The sequence below is a fragment of the Thunnus albacares genome, chromosome 15 (assembly GCF_914725855.1).
Source record: "Thunnus albacares chromosome 15, fThuAlb1.1, whole genome shotgun sequence".
Taxonomy (NCBI): Eukaryota; Metazoa; Chordata; class Actinopteri; order Scombriformes; family Scombridae; genus Thunnus; species Thunnus albacares.
In genome coordinates this window covers 25,464,912-25,489,059 of record NC_058120.1, presented here as the reverse complement: position 1 = coordinate 25,489,059, position 24,148 = coordinate 25,464,912, and the positions used below count along the sequence as shown (strand labels likewise).

Below are 24,148 nucleotides of genomic sequence, written 5' to 3'. Positions count from 1 at the left end.
GTTATGGCCAGGTACAGTCAGTGCAGCAGATGGAGGGTTTTCATGCAGCCAAGTCTCTGATAAACATAGAAAGTCAAGATTTGAATCTCTGATCAGGTGTTATATAGGATCACTTTTTGAGAGGACACTGCGCATATTCAAATGACCTCCTACTAGACCCTTTGGTTTGCCTTTCAGGTCCCAGATGACCCGGCTATGGTTAAGTTGTACAATGTTCTTTGAGAGCGGGATTTACTTCTCTCAGTCTGAAGTTTGTATTACCAGTGGGTAGAGTATCCCCCTAGCTGTCCATCGCAGTGTGTCCGTTCTTGTTGGTATCGATCCGCACGCTAGACCACGCCAGGTCGGCCAGCTCACACGCCCCCTGGCACTGGTAGAGAAGTAGCCCGCTGAAGCTGCATTGGATCCCCACTGGCACTGCTCTGTGCGACCCACCTCTCTGGTGAGGGGCCAATCAGAGCAGCGCCCACATCCCCGACAGCCCTGACACTGACAGGTACACTTACGGTCTCACAGGAGCAGGTATGTACAAAACTTTGATGCCTTTGTGTTTGTTTTTTGCCGTATTGTTTTGGATCAAACTTTAAGTTCTTATTTATCTGATAGAGATATTTGATCGGCTGGTAGATGTGAATTTAATGGTTAAAAAGGCTAAAGTTTGGAGTTGAGTGGCGCCTGCCAAACCGCTCACTCCCCCTGTCGCCTTCCTGACCTCATTGTGTCCAAATCTGAATAACACAGACGAACACAGACTATCCATCAAGTTCAACCAAGAAACAAGAAACTTCACTGTTCTCGACCCAACATCTGGGTTCTATGTTTTTTATTTTATTTAATCATTTAGTTGTTTCAGCTTTTAATGTAATTTCAGATATATTTATTCATTAATTACTTTCTTCATGAGCATTTTCTTCAGGTGCATGTCTCAAGGTTTTTTATTTTAAAAAGTTTTGTGATTTTTAGAGTTATTTTTATTCATAGTGTGAGAACTGATACAGCTCTGAAGTTTTGAGGTTGTGGTTCAAATCTTTAAATATATATAATCTGCCAATTGTACAAAATGAGTCCAACAAGAAACTGGAAACTTCCATATTCTTATGCAACATTTTTAACAATTTGGCACAGTGAAAAGCAGAACAGCGTTAAGTCTGTCTGTGTGGATACACAGTCTGACTGTGTACTCAGGATGTTCATTGATTGGTCATAGTCCACCCATCTTTCTCTTTATTGCTACATCACAGTTAAACGATGAACACAACTGTTATCTACCCCCCACTGATGAATGTGCTACAGTGTTGAAATCGTATTTTGCACATCTGTTTGCTCGCACATGTCCACAGCTGCACCTGCGTGCTCTGTCACATGGTATCAGCACAGAAACACTGAACTCCACATGCAGATTATGATCTCTGCTCCTAGACGGAGGGAATTTGCCAAGAGCAGCTCAGCACCTCTCGACTGCAGAGCTCACCAAGAAGAACAAAAATCTGCAGGCTGCACGTCAGTTACTTCCCTGAGGCCACTAGTTCGAACACCCGAGCCCATCAGCGAATTCCCACCAAAAGAACTGACACAATGAAATTTTCTGGAACTGAAAATAAAAGTCAAATAAGCCCTGTGATACCTGCGCTTTGCTCTTTGAAGACACTTTGTGACGGCTGATGAATTTGCCTAATTCTGATTAGCCTCATGCTGGGTCGCCTCCCTGTTTGTCACTGGAAGGTAAGTCTGATTCAGTGGTTTCTTTAAGTCTGTGAATGGGACAGGGTGGGTGGGGGGGTGGGGGGGGTCAGAGGCAGAATAGTCCCTCTCCGCTCCAAAGCTATTAGCTCGCTCTCTTTCCACCTGTCACACATTGGTGACTTTATTTCGCCTCGGTCGAGGCCCCCTGGCAGATATCAGAGAGATCATCTCCGTCTTAAGCTAAACGACTCCAACAAGCGTAGCAGCCCTCCCCTCCCTGCCCCTCCCACCCCCCCCCCCCCCCCCCCCCCCCCCCCCGTGACCCTTACGACCCTTCGGCACCACGGGCCGCCTGAGGAGCAGAGGTCTAGGCCCGGCCGAGAAGGAGGAGTGGCCATGGGAAGAGAAGGAGATGGGCTGAAATGAGCTCTGTCATGCAGAAAACTGCAGGGGAGGCGACAAATACACACTCCCACCCCCCACAGATATGCACACACAGCTGGGACAAAGAGTGACACACACACACACACACACTCACACACACAGATTAAAAAAAAAAAAAAAAAAGACTCAACAGCAATCAAGCTCGGCTCTTTCTTGTGTTTTCTCTTCTTCTATCCCTCACATTTTTCCCTCCTCAAACTCTCTCTCCTCTCTCTCACTTACACACACACACACACACACACACACACAAACACACAATAGCAGCTGTGACAAAGCCCTCTGCAGGATTAGCCAGCCTTTGTTGGCAAAACACAAATTACAAGTCTTTTAGCACTGACTCCTCCCTCCCTGCAAGTGAGTGAGTGGTGTGTGTGTGTGTGTGTGTGTGTGTGTGACAGAGAGAGAGAGAGAGAGAGAGTTAGTGTATGTGTGCAAGCATATGCATGTGTGTGCTTGTGTTTCTCGCTCAGTATGATGTACGCAAGTGTGCTCAGGATTGCATGTGGGTGTTTTGGTGCCTGCGTGTCATGCTGTGTGCAGCCTGGTGAAACCAAGCAAGTGTGAGTGTGTGTGTGTGCATGTGTGTGTGTTTATGTAAGGGGGTGTAGAGTGTTTTAAAGAGAGGGTTTTGTTATCAGTCCCAGGCCAGCAGAGAAAACAGGCGTAACAGAGAAGAACCCTTGACAAGACGTCTGAAACACAGAGGAGGAGCAAGTTGTCAATTAGAGACGTCTCTCTTTTAAACCCGCAATGCAGCTGAGTTTGTGCTCTTCTCCTGCTTTAGTGAGTTCAAACCCCCCCCAAATGTCCCCTGATGTGTGTGTGTGTGTGTGTTTTTTTTCTCACAATCTTTGTTTAGTCGCATCTGCACATGATGAAGCTCTGGAGGAGATTGAAGACAAAACAAGAACAAGGTGGCAACGCTGCAGGCTGTTTGTCGCTGTGTGTCGTTTTGTCTTCATTCAGATGAAGACGCAGAGCACAGAGCACACAGACCCATTACCCAGCTCACCTTGTTATATAGTCTTACAAACAACAAGCTCCAGGAAGCTATACTCTAACAGATGTGACAGATTGATCAGTTAACATTTAAATTATTGTGTAAACGTTCCGTTTTTTATGGTGACAACCCAAAAAAATAAACAGATATTTCATAGATTTAATGATTCATGATTTCTTCAAAACTTAATTACTCAAAGAACTGCCAGTGAAAAAAAGTTAATTCTATTTGTTCCAGTGTTACAACATCCACTTATTTTAACAGCTTTCATTTCAAAAGTCATAGTAAAACTGCATTGAAATTGTGGAAAATAATCTGACACCACTGCTATTTCTTTGCCACTGGTTTTTTGGTATTTTCATATTTTCATATTAGCTGAAGGATACATTGGATTGAAAAATGTCTCCGGCTTATTGGGCTTCTGAAACCATTTCAAAACATTGAATAACTATCGAGCGTGTGTTTAATCTGCGCATGTTTTATAGGTTTCTGAAGATTTCTGCCTTAAGGATTCCTCTCCTCGAGCCAAAACAAGCAGAGGAGTATTGATCTTCATTGATCAGCAAAGGGAGCTCAGTAATCATGTGGGCAGTAAGGTCAGGAGAGAAACACACGCAATACTTCAACAATGCTTGTTTTTCCACATGTACGAGAATAGAACATATTGGAAGTTCGTCACACATTCATCAGTTTGTCTAAGATCAGTTCTGGTCAGAGAGGAAATGTGAGAATGGTGTCAAACAGGAAAATTGTAAAAGCGTAGTTTATGTGCTAAAGTGGTTCTGCACACCGTTAGATAAATGACCAAATCCATCTCAGACACACAGACTACCAGACTATAGTGTTACAGTGTTTGGTTGTAATTTCTGCATGTTCTGAATTGTTGATATGGTTTATACAGACTTGGCGCTTAAGGAAAAACTGCACAAAGTACAAGCAATAAGTCTGTGGTCTTCCAGACTTTCCACTTCTACTTGTGATGGGTTTTGATGCAAAATTGCACTGGACTTTGGTCCTTAATCATTTGCAGTTCTCAATGGCAAGAAGAGCTAAGAATTTGAACTTCAGGCTCAGAAATCCTGTGATTTGCAAAGTCAGTTTTTTTTTTTTACCATTGAAGATGGTCTGTGATGCCTCATTATACAAAAAGAGAGCAGAGAGCCAAGAGAAGTAAAAGATCCAACACTGCTCAGTCTAGTTTAGTTTTGTCAATTCATCACTTAGAACTATGTGTGTTTTATTGTAAGCAAACACAAGATTGCTTGAATTGAATTTTTTTTGTGCATCTTTCTTAAAAACATTTATTTTTAACATTTTAAAACTTGCATTGCTTGCAACACATGTGCAACAGTATTATTCTTCTTCTCTTTTACTGATATTTGCATTTATGGTGCAAATATTTGGAGTTGGTTCATTAAGATAAACCTTTTCAGAAGAAGCGGGCGCAACAAGGTGACGTAATTAAACGAGGATGATGTGACATTTCTGTTTGTTTGACGTATTAATTTGAGGAGCGTTACAGTTTCCTCATCTGTTCACACAGATCTGATGTTTTCGTCTCTTCAGTGGAACGGAAACGTACTGTACATAGACGTTTAAGTCACATGCTTCATGTGAGTCATGATTTAATTGCTAAATCTCTTTCCTTTGCGCTTCGTCGCATTTTGCATACAGCAACTTTTCCACCTCAGCCAAGTGTAAATACTATTATGCATTATTTCCAGATTTTTTTTTTATTTTCAGCATTTCCACTCAGGTTTTTTTTTTTTTTTTATGCATAAATTGAAAATACGAATAAAAATAGGTTGATGGAAACACACCCACTGCCATCACATGACAACACCCTCAGCACTGTGTGGTGTATATGTGCATCGTCAGCCACATGTTGATCAAAACATCAGCATCCTTAGTGGTCAAAAACTCCACAGTGGACCTTTCATGTTGCCATAAATGTGACCAAAGTCTTGATAATAGAGAATAGACCCTTCTTCTATTTAAATTTCCTCCCATTACGGCTGATGACACAAAGCAGCTTTAAAGGATGGTGCATTACAATTTAAACCCTTGGTTAAAAAATAATGACTCTTCTCATTAGATCCTCTATATTTCAGAGAGATTTGGAGGATAAAATTTAAAAAAGTGAACTTTCTTTCTCCAAAGACTTGACATTTTGACATAAAGCTCACATTTTTTTAAAAAATCACACTGCTAGCTGTTAGGTAAACAGCTGTGAAATGTTACTGGCTTTAATCAGTTAAGCAGTGAGGTCAGCGGTGTCAATATTTTCCCATATCTGCTGAGCATTGTCTCCTTTATTTACCTTCCCGCTCCCCTTTGGGAATAGCATTCCACTTACATCTTAAGATGGCCCCAGATCACTTAAGCCACTGACCATATGTCATAACTCTGCGCGGGATTAGGCACATTCTCCACTTTATGGGCTAACTTGTGGGAAAGTGTGTGCAACGTTGGACTACCAGTATTACTTGGAGAAGATCCACCTCAGATCAGGATTGTCTGAAGCTTTTATTCAAACCTGTCTTGTAAAAACAGAAGTACTTAATTTGCAGAGAGTGAGAATGAATAAATATCTTGAAACCGGGCTAACAATAAACAACAATAAAGCCTTCACTCATCACTATGTATGAAGGTATTAATAATGCCACAACCACACAGACGTCCAGGTAATTTCCTTTTGTTCATATTCAAGTGGCACAGTGTGTAATCCTTGTTTTGTTTTTGTCTCCATCTTTGTTGCTACGTGCTAATCTCTGTGGTGTTTTTGTGCTTTATTCACCTGTCAATCAAACAGAGTGGACGGTACCGTAAAGCCTCATCTCTCACTTCCACTATAAATCAAGTTCCAGAGCCAATCACATCACTTCCTGTGTTAACACCGCAAACGTAAACGCTTCCATGAAGTGAATAATGCTCGAAACTGTGTTTTCCGTCGTCAGTTTGTGGTGGAGAACAGAAGAAAATGCTTTTATTTAGATTAAATAAAGGTGATTTCTTTAAGGCTGTGATACATGAAGCAGGGGACGCTGGGTATTCACACGGCTTCAACCAAGAAAAGCTTTAAATCCCAGTTCTAGCTTCTTATTACTCGCCATGTTGCAATATTCACACTGATCTCATTCTTAACCGCAGAGCTCTGTCCTGCTGAATCTAGCGACATAATGAACTCAATAAAACAAAGAAATCCAACTTGATAAAGAGCTCAGAGACGTTACTGACAGGCAATGGAAAAGGAAACAATGCCACAACTGTTGATTGCTGATACATTTCCATTTCTCTTATAAATTAACTGTGTATGGTTGTATCCTCTTTGGAAATTGTTTGTTAATGGTCCTATGTGGAGGCACTAACACCACAGGACCACACTGTGAAGGATTCAGAAACACATCTGCTAATAATGAAATTAACTGATTTCTGGCTGTGAGTGTGGACCTCTGTGTACTTTATTTGACATTTCTATCGTTAATGTGAGCTTTAAGGACAAAGAGGGTATAAACTGTCAATTTTGCTGAATTAATTTGAAGCCACAACAATTGTTTTACCATAAAATATGAGCATGTACGCTCCTTTTCCGTTAGTCCTCGATTCAGGTAACAAGGACATTTCCTTCAAATATTATACTTAAATGTAAGCCTGATATTTAGCACTTTACCACTTGACACTAGTTTTATTTAAGGTGCATTAACCTGCGTATTAATCACTGGGAAGCACAAAATAATGCACCATAAACACCCATAGAGTCCTCTAAGTGGGTTTTTTTCTGTTTTCGAGGCAATAAGGACACTCAGCGGAGACAAGTAAATTAGGCCAGCAGGGACCACTTGTAAGGATTCACGTCCCAAGCCCCAATAATGACCTTACAGTGTAACGATTATAGCAGCAGGGAGCAATAAGGAGACAAATTCCCCATAAACCTGTTTTAGTGCTGCATTTATGTAACATATAACCTTCAAAGCCTGATGGAAATCAATGTCATATTTTATGCATGTTGCAGATGAAGATAAAAAAAAAAAAAGCAGCGTGAGTACAGTTGTGATTTGTATTCATGGTTTGTGTTTGAGTTGGAGCTTCACACCTGAACACCAATGACTCCGGGGTCCAAACCCAAGCTCTGCAGGGTTTGGACCTCTGGAAAACATCTGTGATTGTTTACAGGAACTGACTAAAATTCAGACTAAAAGTTGGGAAATGACTGGGCATTTGGTACAGTATATGCATGATTGCAACATTTTGTTGAGTAATATGCCAACTTTTTTATTTTATTTTGGGATATTTGTTTATTAGATACAATCTGAAAAGTTTTCAGTGTATTTTTAAAAAAATGAAATCTGGTCAGTTAATTCTGTTAATCACGTGGATCCAGTTACCACCTGCTTGTATTACGTCATCAGCTGCAGAAGCCAGTTGGAAAGGATGAAGATGTTTTGTATGTTTTTCTTTTATCTTTGTATTCTGATACATGATGTTTAGCTAAAAGATATAGAAGAAGAAGAAGAAGATAGAAAAGTTACAATAACAGATTTGCTAGATGACTTGTCCATCTTTCCAAAAAGTGAAATGTACATATATGTGAATTTAACATGTGAATTGCTGTTTCACATGATAAATTCACACAAAAAAACATTATTTCCTTACAAAAACACAAAATGTGCATTTCATACATGAAATGTGTGAAAACTACATGCCTTTATATGAATTTATCACCTGTGAAATGTGTTTTTTTTGTGCTGTTTTATATAAGGACTAGTGTTTTAGCAACGTAGAAGTGGACCTGAAACGGACTGGACAGTGGAGACCAACCCTACTCACAAATCTCTGAGAAGTCTGTCATGTTTCAAGTGTGACCCCAGATAGATGAGTTTTGGAGAGCGAGGTGGTTAAAGGAGACTTTAATTTCTTTATTCTGCAACTCTAAACTTTCTTGGAGCAGAGTTACATTTGGATGTAAATAAACATACAAGCTTCCTACACAAATGTCAGTTAAACAAAACCCCTGTTTTAAAGTTATCACCCTCATTCCTCCTCACTCGGTTACAGGTTTTTTTTTATCAGAGATCTCGGAGGCAGCAGAGTGAAGAATCCAAGATATGCAGTGTCAAGCGGAGGTGGATAACTGCTCAGCACTCGGACCGGATATGTGACAGTCTTTAGATTCTTTGTGCATTTAGTACCTGTCTGTCTGCCCTGCAGGGACGTGCTGCTACCTTCAAAACACCCACTCAGCCTGCACTCCAGTCGCTGCACAGCAAACACAAAGGAAATGTGTGCATGCAATCACATCAGAAATAACTTTCCGGATCGTGGCTCAAATGACCTGATTTGTGTTATGATATTTCCCTGCAGAACATGGGGAGCCTAAAAAAAAAAGTGTCTAGAATGTGATTAGACTGATTTTTTTTCTTTAAAAAATGCATTGTTGGAATGAAGTGCTAAAGCAGAACAAAATTATTAGAGTGCTAATTTCAGTTCTACAAACAAGTGAGCTTCATTAGTTGATTATAAAAACTGTCTCATTAAAGCAATCATGATGGTAATACTAAAAATCAATTTCTCAGAATCTCTGCAGTCCCGTGGGTAATGGTGTGATTAACAATGGCGGGTAACATTAATTGGAAATCCATAACAAATAACTCATAAAAAAATAAAAAAAGGATATGTATGTTGCATTGTGTGTGAGGTTTATGGCAGCTGGTGGTTACCTTGGAAACAGCAGTGGACGGCCTTTTAACAGGGTGGATGTTCGGCTTTAATGCACTTAGAAAAAAAAAAGTGTATAGTTGACTGCTCTGAGGTCTGTGTATGTATGTTTGTATCTGTCTGACAAGAAACATGAAGAGTAACACAAAAAAAAACAGCATTACTTTGTCACCAGAACTACAAGCGGAGATAAAACCTCGGTGTCTCTATGCGTTCTACTTCTTGTTATTTCTTGTTACTTGCTGGTTCAACACTTTGATCACCGTATCATTAAACGTATACTGACACAACCAGCGACAGTATTTTTGTCTGCTCCAGTGAGTTTATTATAACTCAAAGCTGGCTGATACAATCTATTTAAAGAATAAGGCTGGCAATTTTCTATATTTTTGACGTGACGTGATGTTAGTTTGTTTAGGAAAGTCTTCAGTCTTTGAAGAGAAGTTCTGTGTAAGACAGATGCCAACGCAGTTCTGTTTAGTGCTTCACGAGCTTGTTGTGATATATATCAAAACCTCTTGACTATGCACTAAAAGTTCTTTGAGGAAATTCACAATGTGGCGCAAAGTCAAGAGGTTGTGACATGTGCTGTCTGCTTTACACTGAACTGCTCTCTGGGGACTGAAAACGTTATCGCTGCCATTAGTCTTTGGAGCCGTTTCTAAACAAACTAACGTGACCATAATGTTAATGGTGAAAGAATTGGTCACCCAGAGCAACGGTGTGATAGTTTTTGGACAACAACCCGAGTCTTTGGCACAGAGGAATAAGATATATCAGGCTTTGGATGCACACACAATACTTGTAACTATAATGTGGTTTGGCTCTGCACATGAGTTTTGTTGCCAGTAAGATAAATATAGAAAAATCACCAGCCTTATCCGTTAACAAGTTCCGCAGCGGTACAGCGGTGTCACACCACTTCCATACTTTTTTTTTTTTTTTTTTTATGGAAAAGAAAAACATTTTTATCCACACGGCCACAAGACGTTGCTTGCTGGGAAAATGTACACATTGGTCATTTTAGGTGAAGGAGGAAGTGATGAATGCTCTGAAATACGAGGTCATAATGTTCAGAATGAATCAAAATCAGACCCCAGAATCACTGTGTACATCTTATTAGCAATGTTAATTTGTCATTTTTAAGTGATACACTGCATTTACATCCTTGTGGTTTATTTAAAAATGTCTTTGCAACACAGGTGAGACACTATTTCTGGGTCAGAACCATGTCCCTACTATCATCCATCTTCCCCAAACAACCTAGTCTCCCCTGACAAAGTAATAACACCTCAGCGGACCCCGGGCTTGATTGCCTGTATAAAGGAGGATCAGGCTGGACCGGAGCTCACATTGATCAGGACTGGTGCTCTTCAGTTTTCTCCTCTTTGTTCCTAGTAACTGCCTCCTCCTTTCTTCTGTCTCTGGATCTGTCTCCTTCAGTCTGGGTCTCTACTTGTCTGTATCTGCTTTTGTGTCTGAATGCTTTTTCTGTTTCGCCGCCTTTGTCCGCTTGTCTGCCTCTCAGAATCTAAAAAGCGATAAACAATGTTCAAAAGCGTTCTTTGAGAGCGAGTTCAAAGTTAGTCAGTCCACCCCTCCTTTTCTTCTCCGTCTCCATATATAAATATATATATCTTCCTCCCCTTCTTCTGCTTTTTTATTGTTTTGGCATGAGTGGACGGTTGCCCAATTTTATGCTCCCACCCGCTGTCAGCGATAGTATATTTCAGCCCAGTTAAACACGGGTTACTATGTCTGGTTAGCGGTTTTGTTCGGTGTGACAACCTCGTCTGTTTTTTTCCCCCCTTGCCCAAACATTTTATGTTATGACAGCTAAAAGCAGGGAGCGTAATTACTGCAACATAGTAACCTGAGTGTTTCTGTGGGGGCTAAAGGACTGCATAAACACACACATCACTCTTAAATAGGTCGCATCCAAAATAGAAGACCGCAAATAACCCACAGTAATAGAAAGAGCTTTAAGAGCACTTCAGCATGAACAACACTAGTGGTAGAGTGCTTTAGATACAGAACAAATTCTGATATAAAAGCCTCCTGTTTCGCTCTGTTAGTTTGGCTTATTTCATTCTATAAACTAATATCTCATATAAATAGCTCGTAAAAACACACTGTAGGTACATACTTGAACATCTCTCCCTTCACACATAATATACATAGAAAACAACACAATCTAAGTACTAGAAAGCACTCAAAGAGCACCAGCAAGCCTGCACAATCTGCTTTTTCTAATAATAGAGAATATATCTGCATCTGCATATGGATCTGCATCAAAATACACACAGTGATCATTTAATTAAGGTTATTACATTAATTCAGAAAAAAAACACTGAAAGGTTTTCAAAAATGTAATGAAATCTTTCCACCAAATTTCAGTGAAAAACCGTGACATTTTCAGATATTCTGCTCACAAACAAACTAACAAGATAGAAATCAAAAATCATAACTTAATTGGAGTTTATGTACATAAAATGCTGTACTGTGTGTACAAGTTTATATATGATGTATAACATCAACTTGCTCAGGGAATGCAGATGAAAATGTGTCCTTTGGTTAAATTTGACACATTTACATCATATTGATGTTAATTAATGTATGTTATCCCTGATAAATACATTGATAATAATAATAATGAAAATAAAAATGTAAAGGCTGAATTGCAGATTGATATCGCAAATTAGCTAAAATTTAACCCCAAATGATTTTGCACCTATTATGTAACGACCTGCTGTGTGATGTGTTTTTTTGTACTTTTCCACATACTAACATGCTGGCTAATATATTTAACAAGCCTTAAAGTATTGCGCTACATTTTTTAATGTGGTTCAAGGAGATTTTTTTTATTAAACCTTCATTGAGCTGTTATTTCATATTAACTACCTCTGTTGATCTTGTGGGTTGCATTTTTTCCTCCCCTGTGCCCTCCAATAGCTGGGTCTTGCATTCTCACGATAGCTTGTTTTGACAGGAGTTCCACACTCCAGACGGACCGAGTATTACTTGACTCCAGACCTCCGCCTTTAAAGGCGCTGAGCCTTGCCTCAGAAACCCGATTAAAGCTTTGGACAATAATCTTCCTCAATTTCCACCCCCTCATCTTCACTCTCGGTTCCCCCGCCGCCCCCTCCGAGCCCCTAGGTCTCAGCCAGAGCTTCTCGGTTTTGGTCAAAAAAGTGCAGTGAGATCCCTGGCGCCGGGGTCTGTGTGTTTTCACAACTGCTTGGCTAAGCGCTAGGAGCAGCCTGATAGCTCTGCTCTGTCCACCTCCGAACGCTTAAGACAAAAAGGATCTTTGAGGAAGGGGTGTTAGTGTCAGTCAGTCCATCCCCCGCTAAACCCCACAAGTATTATGTTTCAATCCTGGTGGATTTACTGAACCGATTGACTACTGCTGTTCAAAGATAGAACCATGTCTGACTCTGAAGCTGCACTCCATCTTTAACCTGTCTTTCCTCTTCTGTACCTTTTATTTAGCCATCATTCATCTGGGCGGGGAGTGCTGAGCGTGCACACTCCGTTACAGAAACATCCTGGTTCATATTTGTCTACTTAACGCACATTCACACCTGAGCTCCGTCCTGAGCCACATACTGAGTCTTGTTTGAAAAGTCTGCAACTAATGATTACTTTCATCTTTGATTAATCTGTATTTTTATCTATTTTATTTGATGAATTATTTGGTCCCAGAGCCCAAGGTAACATTGCATCAGTCTGTTGAACACGGTACCAAAACACAGAAAGATATCGAAATTACAGTGATGTAAAATGCAGAAGGGAAGAAAATTGTCACACGTGAGGAACTAAAACCAGCAACAGTTTTTGTTTGATAAATTACATTAAAGCTATAATATGTAATTATTCCACATTAAAATGTCTAAAAACAACCAGATCCAGTATATATATATTGTTGGGTTGTGTACTTACATTATCCCAAATGTTTCCAACAATTTTCAAACCCAGAAAAATCTGTAATTTTAATTTTTAAGACACATTTTCGTGGTAAATTTTAACGATATGGACGTCTAGATCTCAAGTTATTAGAGAAGTAAACCGGGCAAACGTTAGCAGCAGCTCGGGTAACAGCCCCCCCAGGAAGTCCGGTGCTCGCCGAGCATCATCGGAGAAATATTGTTTTTTTAGGTGAAACAGCTTTAATTAGTATTTTTAAAGATTTTAATCGAAGTGTACGTTTTTTGGAGAGGAGGAGACCTCTGCGGATAATTCGGTTCCCGGTAGAAACCTGCCGAACGTCTGGATCTTAAGTTATCAAAGAAATAAACCAAACAAGTGTTAGCAGCGCCTCGGCTAACAGCCCGTACCGGACATCCGGTGGTTGCCGAACATCGTTGGAGAAACACAGATTTTTTTTAGGTGAAACAGCTTTATTCAGTGTTTTTACCTGTAATCACCCAGTCCGTTTGTTCTGGAGAGGAGGAGACCTCTGCAGGTAATTCGGCTACCGGTAAAAACATCCTGAACGATTAACACTGGAGTAATCCTATCCCTAACAATGAAGACTCCCATGATCCCTTGCTACTTCACACCATCATCACACTCCGTCTTTTGTTATTGTTTTGATTGAGAGAACTCTAGCGGATGAAATTACGTATTGTGCCTTTAAGGGTTAAAATTATCAAAATTGCAGATAATTCTCTGTTGATCAACTAACTGATTGATCAGCTCATCATTTCAGCACTAGTTTTGGGTTTGCAGTGTGTTCACATTTGGCGGCAGAACGTAACACACTCAAAGATGTCAGTACACGTGCCAAATTTGCTTGGATTTTGAGTGCAGTTTTGATGGACACTTTTGAGCCACAATAAAATCCATAAAGGAGCTACAGCAGCTGAAAACCATCCATTCTTGTATAAATATAAAGTTGAATTTATTAGCAATAATGTGTACTCATCCACAGTTGAACGCTCCGTTAGTTCTGCTGCAACTGCCTCAATTAGTCCAGTATGTAAGATAATGTTAGCTATCTTTATCTATATATCACTGACTTCAAATTCTCTCATTTTTTACAATGGTTACGCTACATTACAAGATGCAGCTTGTTTATGTGTTAATGAGATTTAATTAAAGGTACCTTGGCTGTAGAGAGATGTATTACTCACTTTCTTGTGTCAGGTTTTCTCCTTGTGGTCCAAACGCTTGTCTAACCTGCTCAGTCGCTGCTCACCTGTTCCTGAAACTTACAATTATAGAAAACAGTTGTGTAGTTAAGACCACAGAGGCTGGGAGTGGCTGCAAAAAACTAAACTTTATATTGCAAGGCCTCAACATACCATACAGGTTATGTGGTGATAACACTTTTTCATGTGATATAATCATCATTATAACTTTTTAAAGTAGATCTTTACAATAATTTGCCAGAATTTACTTGAATAAAATTGCAGCGACTTCTGGATATTCTGGTTGCAGCCATGACTTTAAAAAATCTTCTGGATTTTCTGTACTGCAACACAAGCACTCCTCTCTCCAGCTCTGTCATGGCTGAATATTTAGCTGATTTTGACAACAACTCAACTCTCGTGAGAACGAGACTTCTTCTCGAGCGAGACTTGGTTAGACACAATAACAAACCGACCGGATCAAGCGACAAAGAAGGTAAAGAAAAGGCAAAGAGAAACATTTTATTTCTCTGTAGGGATCCTTTCCATAATGCTGTCAGACACTCATAATAAGAATCTGAGCCTATCAGTGCCAAAAACAAGCACTTTTAGTGGACGTACATTGACTTGGTGCTGTTGTACCAAAGCATTACATTGCAGCCCGTTTTCAGGCTGCAGGCTGAAGCGCTCTCTCCACCAATTTCAAAAACTGTTGTCCCCATTAGTCACTTAGACACAAAAAGATGAGAAAATGGGGTCCAGGTTGAAAAATACCAAAGTTTCCCTTTGAGAGAACACCTTAGAAAATGTTGCTTCACATTGTTTCCCTTCTCTTTAGCCTTCAGCAGCCTGTAAATGCTTGTATCTGAAGTATTCTATTCAATTTGGGCAGTTATGTAGTATATGAATGCATGGATGACAGATATTGAATGTCTGCTTTTGCCACTTAGTAATTACTAATGACTTCCACACACAGTGATGTCACACGCATACCCTCAAATGAAGAGTAAGAGACTGCGCTGCATGTGGAAGAGAAATTGTGCTCTTGTTTTAATTGATTTCACGGCACCATATATGTCTTTTTTTTTTTCACCATTTTGATTGATTCATACCTCCGTTTTATTCTTTCATTATGTATTGGATTCCTGACAGGGTTGTGGTTATCAGATTCTGGATTGTCCGCTTGGTTTCTGCCCAACATTTCATGACAATACTTGCCATGCAAGGCACCGCTTTAGTGAGAAACAGCTGAAAAAGATATCAAGAGATCAAGAGCTCCTCCGTCGTCAGTACTCAGACCGGAGAATCAGTCAACAAGTTCTCAGACATGCAAAGGTTTTATATCCGTTGAGCTTCATTCTTTCTGGGAGCACACTGTATGTACACCACAGCATCCTGTGCCTACAAGTGATTTCATTTTTTAAATCCAAACATTTTCCCAACAGTGCTGCCGCTACACGGCTTTATACAAGACAAAACATCACGAACATGATCCTAATGCTGGCTTGGAGCCACGTGTTGTTGTGGAGCCAGTGTGCTGGGCCAGTTTGGCTGAACAATCTTGTAGATTAATAATTGTTGTTTAACCAGCCTCCTCTTCTTCACCTGCACCTCCTCTTCATGACTGAAGAGGATTTAAGAGGTGAAATCAATAACAATGTGAGTGTGTGTCTGTTGGGTCACCTGCAGCATGTGTGTGTGTGTGTGTGTGTGTGTGTGTGTGTGTGTGTGTGTGTGCGTGCATGTAGGCTCTGAAGCATGCAAAAACATACCCTTACACCTACTTTTGCACACTCAAACACACACACACACACACACACACACACATACACACACAATCAATCCCCCAATCCGCCTTCCCTCCCAGCATTCAAGGTGTGCCAGAGCGATCAGGGGAGAAGAATTACAGCAACACACGTGGGAGACAGCAGAAGAAGAAGAAGCTCATTGTGCAGCCACGCCTTCGGGCGAGGGGACAGAGTGAAATAACCACAGATATCAATCATGCCCTGGCTCAGCTGCTGGCTGCCGGGCCTGCGCCGACATTCCCCGGCAGGTGTGAAATACCAGTGGTGAGAAATAATTAACAGAGCAGTGAGGCACGGTAACTTCTGATGGGTTTTCTGCAGTGGTGTTTTTAAAACTCTGTCCACTGGCTTCTTAGTTAAGTCAAGTTGACTTAAGTTTAGTTTGGATTTTCTAAAATAAGCACTGAATAATCTCTGATCTTTACTGACCTTCTCCTTCAGGTCAAAATATACGTTCTGAAAGTCATAAATCTCGGCACCTGAAGTATTCAGTTACTCATTAGCCCTTTAAATCTAAGCTGTTACATGTAAGCTACTGCAACTGTTTTGTTTTTTTTGTTGTACATGCTCCCATGTATGACCATCTGTTATCAAGTGACCAAAGTTCCATACTTAGCTTATGATGTAACCTATCTCTATGACAACTGAACCCTGGAAAAAAAAGCTAGTGCTTTGAGTTGAGGTTTTTTTTTGTCAGACTACATCAAGAACGAACATCACAAAAGATCTTGGACGCAAAATGACGTCTTCTATAGCTGAATCTGGTGGGTGATTTGTGTGTTGTGCTCTCAAGCGCCGCTGCCATTACTTGTGGTGTCGGACTGGAACCGAACACGTTTACACCGACAGTGAAAGCAGAGATGTGTCGGTAAATCACAGTCAGCAGTCAGATGAAGGTAGTCTGTGTGAATGTGGAAGTTGTTCAGTCTCTCACTAGTCTGAAATTAATGATGCAGTGCTGTGTGGAGTAGTTTAGCTAATTAAACCCCACAGGAATGACTTGCTAGTTTATGATTTAATTCATCAAACTCCGTGATTTCTGTCATTGTTTAGTAAAAATGCATCATTTAGTAAAAATTGGAAACACATGATACTGTTAAAGTGGAATTTTGGGCATGAAACAGTACCAAGCTAATGTGGGGTTGGCAGCTCACCATCGACCCTGTGTGGGCAGATCATTTGGCCTTTAGTGGTCCCTCGTTGGTCAGAATGTGATGGAAACATGTGAAGTAAAATAGATTTGGTGTGAAGACAGACATGAAGTAGAGGCAAGTGACTTTTACTTTCCGTTTTTTGTCTCATTGGAGTAGCTGATAACAGCAAAGAACAAACTGATAAAACTGGACTAAATTTCATTCCAAAATCAGTTTTAGTAGATTATAACCTTTAGTTTAGTGGCATTTGATGATTATACAGTCAGCTCAAAAGGACAGATTTCTTGGCAAACGTGCTTAAAAAGTGAAATCCTTTAGCCTTTTGGAACCTGGATTCATCTATAGTCACAATAATTATATGTCTAACATGTTGCACAATGGTTTTGGCACCTAAACAGTAAAACACTGAACCTCATATTGTCAGAAAGAGACTTCGTCCTAAGACATATTCCTAAACTTTTATAAGATATTATTTCTGCAAGAATAATTGTCACAATTATAAATAACTTCTCTAAATTTATAGGTGTTTGTTCTGTGTGTATGTTTGTGCACGTGTCTATATTTGAATTTGACCTCTGAATCACTGCTGACATCTCAAAATTATCCAGCAAACAGACGTGACACGAAATTGAACTTCAGTCTGAATATTTTCAATTCTTTTTCTTTTCTTTCTTGTTTGCGAATTAAACTATTCACAGTTCCAAATATGCTGGATCAAATTTAATTGTACCTTGTTTTATTAAACAGGTTCGAACGTCTACATAGAGACACAGCTTGAATGTGAAAATTAATGAGGGAGAAGGGTGTTGGCTGACAAGTAGATGTAAAAGGGCCTTTCAGGTGAGCAAATCCCACTTTTTAATAGCATCTGTAAATCTTGGTATCCCAAAACCCCTTTACACCCACTCTGAGTGCAGATCAGAACCACACTAGACAAAGAAAACAGTTAAATAAAATGCTTGCTGTTAGGAGAGTTGACATTGGTAATTACATATTTTGCAAGTCCATGCCTGTTGGGCTTAAAAGCGATGGGAAGCCAAGTCCTTCGGCAGTGGTTGTTTCTTTTTTTAACCTCTAAACAATATAAAGCCACAGAAGAAGAATGAAACTCCACATTGATGCCACTAATACGCACATCCAAATGACACCCAGTAACCGACACATGCACCTCTCTTTGCTGCAAACGCCTGTGACAACGAATTTCTCTGGGAGTATTCGTGAAGCCAAAATTTGTTGCTTGCACATGCATGCATGCGGGTTGGCAACAACAGCAGCGGAGGCTCTTCAGATGTCTGGTTCGACCGGTGAGCCATTATTGACTCCAAAGATCTAAGGTTGCACAAGAGCCTTCAGGTCATCAGAAATCTATTGAACTGTTGTTCATATTTGTTGTCGGCGGGTAAACCGCGCTCACAAACACAACACCCTTTGATTCTATTCTCAGATTGTTCGCTGTGGGTAATTAGTGCTCATTTTCATGACTGGAACAAATTTAATTGGCAAAACAAAGAATTGGAGGAAGGGAAGATGTTTAATTCATAAAGCATACATATATTGGCATTTATAGAAGACAAACGATATGGAGCAAATATTACTCTGTACCTTCCCGGAGCTCTGCAGCTTCAGATCTTCCTGGATTTGTCGGCCCGGAGGTGTAACTACATGAACGCTTCTCCCAGACTAATTACACTGCACTTTCGTTGCCATCCTTAATTAGAGGAACTAATGTTTGTATATGACTCCAGCAGCTGAGGATCTCACAGTCAGCCACCGCTTTTCCTGGCAAGGAGGCATATTGCTTCAATCCCAAAGTTAATAACGCAAGATGGTGCCAAGAGCCAATTTCAGAGGCATGCGTTGAACTGATGACCTGATGTTGAAAAGAAATACCGCGAGGTCACGGAGAGAGCGAAATGAAATAACGAGAGAGTTTCTGGATCTTATATTGGGACATATAAAGGATTTCTGGATTTCTGTCATTTTGGGTTGATGTGATGTTTGGGGGCTCTCGTCCATTTAGACCCTGGCAGGAAATTTTGATGGGTTGCTTCAATGTAAACATGAATGCCCCTCGCCTTGTTACAGCTACACGGACGAGCATGTACGGAGGATGGTGTGGAAAATATCAATAAGTTGAATGAATGTGAGGAAGGTGTTTATGAGATACAGCAATGCATTGATAAGTATCTTAAATTGTTAGCGAATCTTTCATTAAAACTTAGACATTTAGTATATACTTTATGTGACAAAATGCAGAAAAAGCCATGAAATAAGCATGAAACTTGTCCGGACCCATCAGCCAGATCAAATAAAAATATGATTGTAAAATGATTTGCCTGATGTTGTTATTTAATCTGCTAATTGTACAGTCATCTATTATTATGGGGTTTGTTTTGCTTCTTTTGTCCTTATGGTAGGATTGCAGTTCCAATCCAGCATCCAATGAAAAACTCAACACCTACACATTGTACAAAAGCAACAGTCTTACAAATCCACTGCATGCCACTCTGGCTCTAATAAAGTCTAGGTCACAGTCTGTCAGACTGTACAGTATCACTTTTTAGGCATGCCAGATTGTACAATTGTTTTTCTACAATGTCAGCGGAAAAAAATACCAGATGCAGACAGAGACATTTCCAGCTATCCTTTAAGCTAACAGTAATGTTTTCATTATGTTACTTTGCTTTTTGGGAATACTGAAAAAATAATAGAACAATAAAACACCTCAACAACCAGATACCAGGAGTTAAATTCAAACTGTATTGGGGACTGCCCAGTTGTCCGGAGGCCCATTATCCCAGAACCCAAATAGTTCAAAAAATGTCCCACTGGACTGAAAGCCAATTAGTCCGACAGCTTGTTATCCCGAAAACACCAATTGCTCCAAAGGCCCGTTGCTCTGAAAGTGCACCTTCTGGAGTTGTTGGAGTTCAGTGACTGCCGGTCCTGTCCATGGTGGTGAAATTATGTATTTATGGTAAGGTGTTTCGATTAGGCTACCTCTACCTACCTACCTTTTGGGTTAGGGTTAGTATGCACTAAATGCACTAAAAAGCAAGCATTTTATAAATGGTATCTTCACATTTGCACATTAAAATACATTAAGATCTTAAGGGCAAAAAACTCCAGGGAGAGTGTTTATCTCCAGAGCAATGGGCCTTCGGAGCAGTGGGCTTTTGTTTTCGGGATAACGGGCCGTTGCACTAATGGGCTTTCGGTGCAATGGGAAGTTTTTCGAAATATTGGGGCTGCGGAATAATGGGCTGTCGGACCAATGGCACGGCACCAATGTAATTGGGACTATATGGGTCATATATCTTGACGTCTCATTTGGTTGTGATCCTCATTTTCATGTATTTTATTTAATGCAAGACAGGAAATCTTTGATTCAGCCTTCTCTTCCACGCAGTACAAAAACATCTTAAAAGTCATTACATTTCTACTCAAAAACCTGTTTAATGTCTCACGCTGAAATTAATCCCTTCGCAAACACATTTTATCAGTTTCAAGTGTTTGTAGTGTATGTGTGATCCATCCCTCCCTCCCTCCAGCTCTCCACAGAGAACACAGTCGTCGAGGGCATCCACGTTGATGATGGTCCAATTAAAAGATGAAGTAAGTCAATCCAGGGAAGCTTGCACCACATGAAATACATGTCATCTTTGAAGTAATTGCATCTGTATGTGCAGCGAGGACGGGCTCTGGAGAAGCCACATGAAGAGGGGTCATTACACTGAGGCAGTTCGCTGTCTATGTCATGATTCATATGGGCTAATATATGGAAAAGTAGCAGCTCTTTAAAATCACTGCATGTGAAGTTCTAGTACTGTTTGTACTCTGTACGAGGCAGAATGTAAAGACATGGCGCTTTAGACAAAGAGGCCATAGCACACGTGTAAGAGAAATATGTGGAGTGCAAGAAAAACATGTTTACTTTCCATACAGAGACTCACAAGTGCTCAAGAAAGAAAGACTGACTTTGAACTCGTGTTTTCAAAAAACGTTTTTTTTTTTATCGCTTCACATTTTGACGTGCGGGTCTGACATATCAATTGTGCAGAAAATGAATACACGACAGCTCCCACATAAGCTCTTTCACTTCTTTCTCTCTTGTACTTGTTACATTGATATTTCTGAGCAGCACAGGAAACACGCTGCCATTACCTGAGAGGAAAGACATGAAAAGATTGAGAAAAAAAACATGAATCTTAAAAAAAAAAAAAAAAAAGCTGCAGCTCAAACTAGGACAGCGATGAACTACTCCAGATGAAACCAATCCTTATTTCTCTGACCTGCATGAAACAAAGGTTCGAACACTTCAGAAGTAGGGGCGTATGATTTCTCACCTCTAACTTGGTCCAATTTTTAAAATAGATGACTTGACACTTTCAGTAAGCAACCAATTTGTCTGCAGCGGGTGTTGTCACTGTGGAGTTTGCATTATGGATCGGTAATGAATCCAGCTCTTAGGCTGCATCAAGTAATATACAGCAGCCCTGTTGCAGAACAATGAGTGTGTTTTTCTCCTGAGAGGCACAAAGTCTCAGCAACTGAAGGTTTCCTGAAGGCATAAAGTCTCCAGAGTTTCAATGAAGAAGAAAGACAGACTCTCTAGCTTTTGTACAAACTCAGCTTTGATAAATGGCACTATGTTGCAGCACTCTATAGACGTCCTTATTATATAACTCAGTTGCAATTTACTGAAAGGCTTTCTAAGACTCAAGTTATTTTTTATGAATTTGTTAATGCAATGAGTATGAGTATCACTGTTTTTCAACTCGCATCACTTCTGATCATGCAGAAACTGTTTACCTGTTAACGTCCTGCTGCCTTCCTGCCTCAGCCCATTAGAACTGCTTGATTTGACTACATGAATGTGGGTAACCCTGTTTCTCCCAACCTGTACCTGAACCTCTCTGTCCACAGCCTACATCTCTCTCTCTCTGACTAATCCTGAGCCTGAAACTTGCTTTTTTTTTGTCCGAGCCTGAAATAGTTCCTGTATTTGAGCCTGAACATAAACCTGTCTCTTTGTCTGACCTTAAAACAGCTTGTTTTGTCTGAACTCAACCCGCAATGTTCACAGCAAGCGGCTGCGTTGCATTCGGGCTCCGTCGCGGCTGCAAGAGACAATCCGCTGTCATCCTAGCCGCCGTGTGTGTGTGTGTGTGTGTGTGTGGACAGACACATGCTCTTTCCTCCACTCCATTATTTTTACACACCGGCTCTATTCTTGCCAGACTGACTTGTGTCTCTGAAGCATGAAATTAACTTGTGAATGTATAATAATGCTTGTATTATTGACAGTTGACATAAAATTAACTGTTAATTATGCAGTTCATTTGTTACTGACTTTATCTCGACACATATCTGTGTTTGGATTCAAAATGAGGGCTGACGGAGGCACAAAACGGTTGTCATATGCAAGTACAGCCACAACCATCTAAACAAGCTGCAAACATGTATTAAACATTCCTTTAGGGGTATTAAGTGTCTTATGTATGTGGCTGCTGAATAGCAGACTCTGAAACGTATTAGTGGACACTAAAAACAGCCACTTCTCTCACTGTGCAGGCTTGAGCCAGAGTCTGTCTGAACCTGAACCTGTCTCCTGTATAAACTTGAGCCTAAACCTGCCTCTCTGTCTGAGCCTGAAACTTTATCAACCCGTCTCTGTCTCTCTGATTCTCTCTACTCTGCATAACATTTACACCTATTGATAAAAAAAAACATGCTAGAGTTTCCTGTAGCAGATGGATTTTGGCACTTTAAGTCTCAAGTGTATTACCTGATTGAATTGTGCTTAAGCTCATTAAAAAGTAGGAGTAGAAGTGGGTAAGTTTTGCTAAACTAAAGTGATCAGTAAAAAGGTTTTTCCAGTACCACTCGACATGTACAGTATACAGGGAGGTAGACAGCAAAACAGACAGACAGGTAAAGAGTCAGGTAGCCACAGACAGATGAGTAGAGACAGGTATTACTCTTACAGCGCTAGTGATCAACAGTAATTATCTTTTCTGACCAGGGGAAGGTTGTCTTTTAATGCCTCCCTCGCCGCTGACAGCTCATTAATCTTCAGCCGCCGAGCAGAAAGAGCCCGGGCTGCCAAGCACCACGGCACAAACCTGTTCTGACAACGGAGATACATACCTGAGAGATGACAAAAATAAAATCACTCACCCCTGCTACCTCGAGAGGCTCCGCTGCATAGGATCTTGTTTACATGTATAGCTTCATCAGATCAGACAAGTCTCAGATTTATAGCTGAGAAAGAGATGGGATCTGTTACAGTCTGTTTCCGTCTGCTTTCAGCTTTTGATCAGGAAAGTATTTTGAGAAGTCCTGGGAGTACGAACACAAGCGATGACTACATTACAGCTGAGATCAATTCAGGTTTACTCAAATGACAAAGTTGATCCGTTTGTTTTTTTTGATATCAGCAAAAGTGCTTTTTGGCTCAATGAGAAAAATAACAAGCGGAGGCAGGTAGGCATATGTGAGTTTTGTTACAAAGTGAGAATGGAAACAGAATCACTGCCAGCACAAACTGACAACAAATTGTTAATTTTCACACATACTAACCGAGCTGCAACTGCCACAGCTTGAAGCTGAAGCGAATGTGGAAGTACCTTAAAGTGTCACCGACAGCCGCTAGATGATGGCTCTAAAAAAAAAATGCCTGGCTTCACATGAGTCCCATTAAAAAAACGTCACCTTCTCTCAGTCACTGAATTCAGGCCTTCTAATAAGTTTGATGTCTGCCATGTGGGCGTTGATTGACAGCTGTGATTGACAGTTTGCTCTCCCCGGCTCCGGGACTCACACTGAGTCTGACTATTGTCGCAGTATTTCATTAAGTTTAATGTTACTTGATAATGATACTTGACCTGTTAGCACAATTTAGCTAAAGTAGCTAACATAGCCTAAGTGTGCAGCGCTCAGTGTTCCCAGTAAGCTAGCGTTAGCTTGGGTATGAGGTAGCGGGGCGTGTTTTTTAAAGCGTTAAAGGCAACACCCTACACTCCTTATTTGGAAGGTCCTGTCTTCAAACAGAAAAGATGGCGCCGACCATAAGCTGCAACTCTTAGTTCAATCCAGTGACGTCACACCTCGCTACGTCCATCTTTACATACAGTCTATGGTAGCAACTTTATGCTGGCGCTGTGTCCTGCACTAAAAATGATTTTTCCTAATTTTCTAAATATAATA

The 24,148-nt window shown here is 40.4% G+C and overlaps 1 long non-coding RNA gene across 2 annotated transcripts; it reads right to left on the bottom strand.

Moving 5' to 3' along the window:
• Positions 1-9,681: 9,681 nt before the first annotated feature.
• LOC122999011 lies at positions 9,682-23,489 on the bottom strand. 2 transcript variants are annotated; one of them, XR_006407560.1, is made up of 3 exons: positions 23,120-23,489; positions 13,981-14,057; positions 9,682-10,373 (listed from the first exon to the last, which is right to left on the bottom strand). It is a non-coding gene; the product is annotated as an uncharacterized LOC122999011 (long non-coding RNA). The 2 variants fall into 2 exon arrangements; XR_006407559.1 differs by lacking the exon at positions 23,120-23,489 and adding an exon at positions 18,542-19,236.
• Positions 23,490-24,148: the final 659 nt, after the last annotated feature.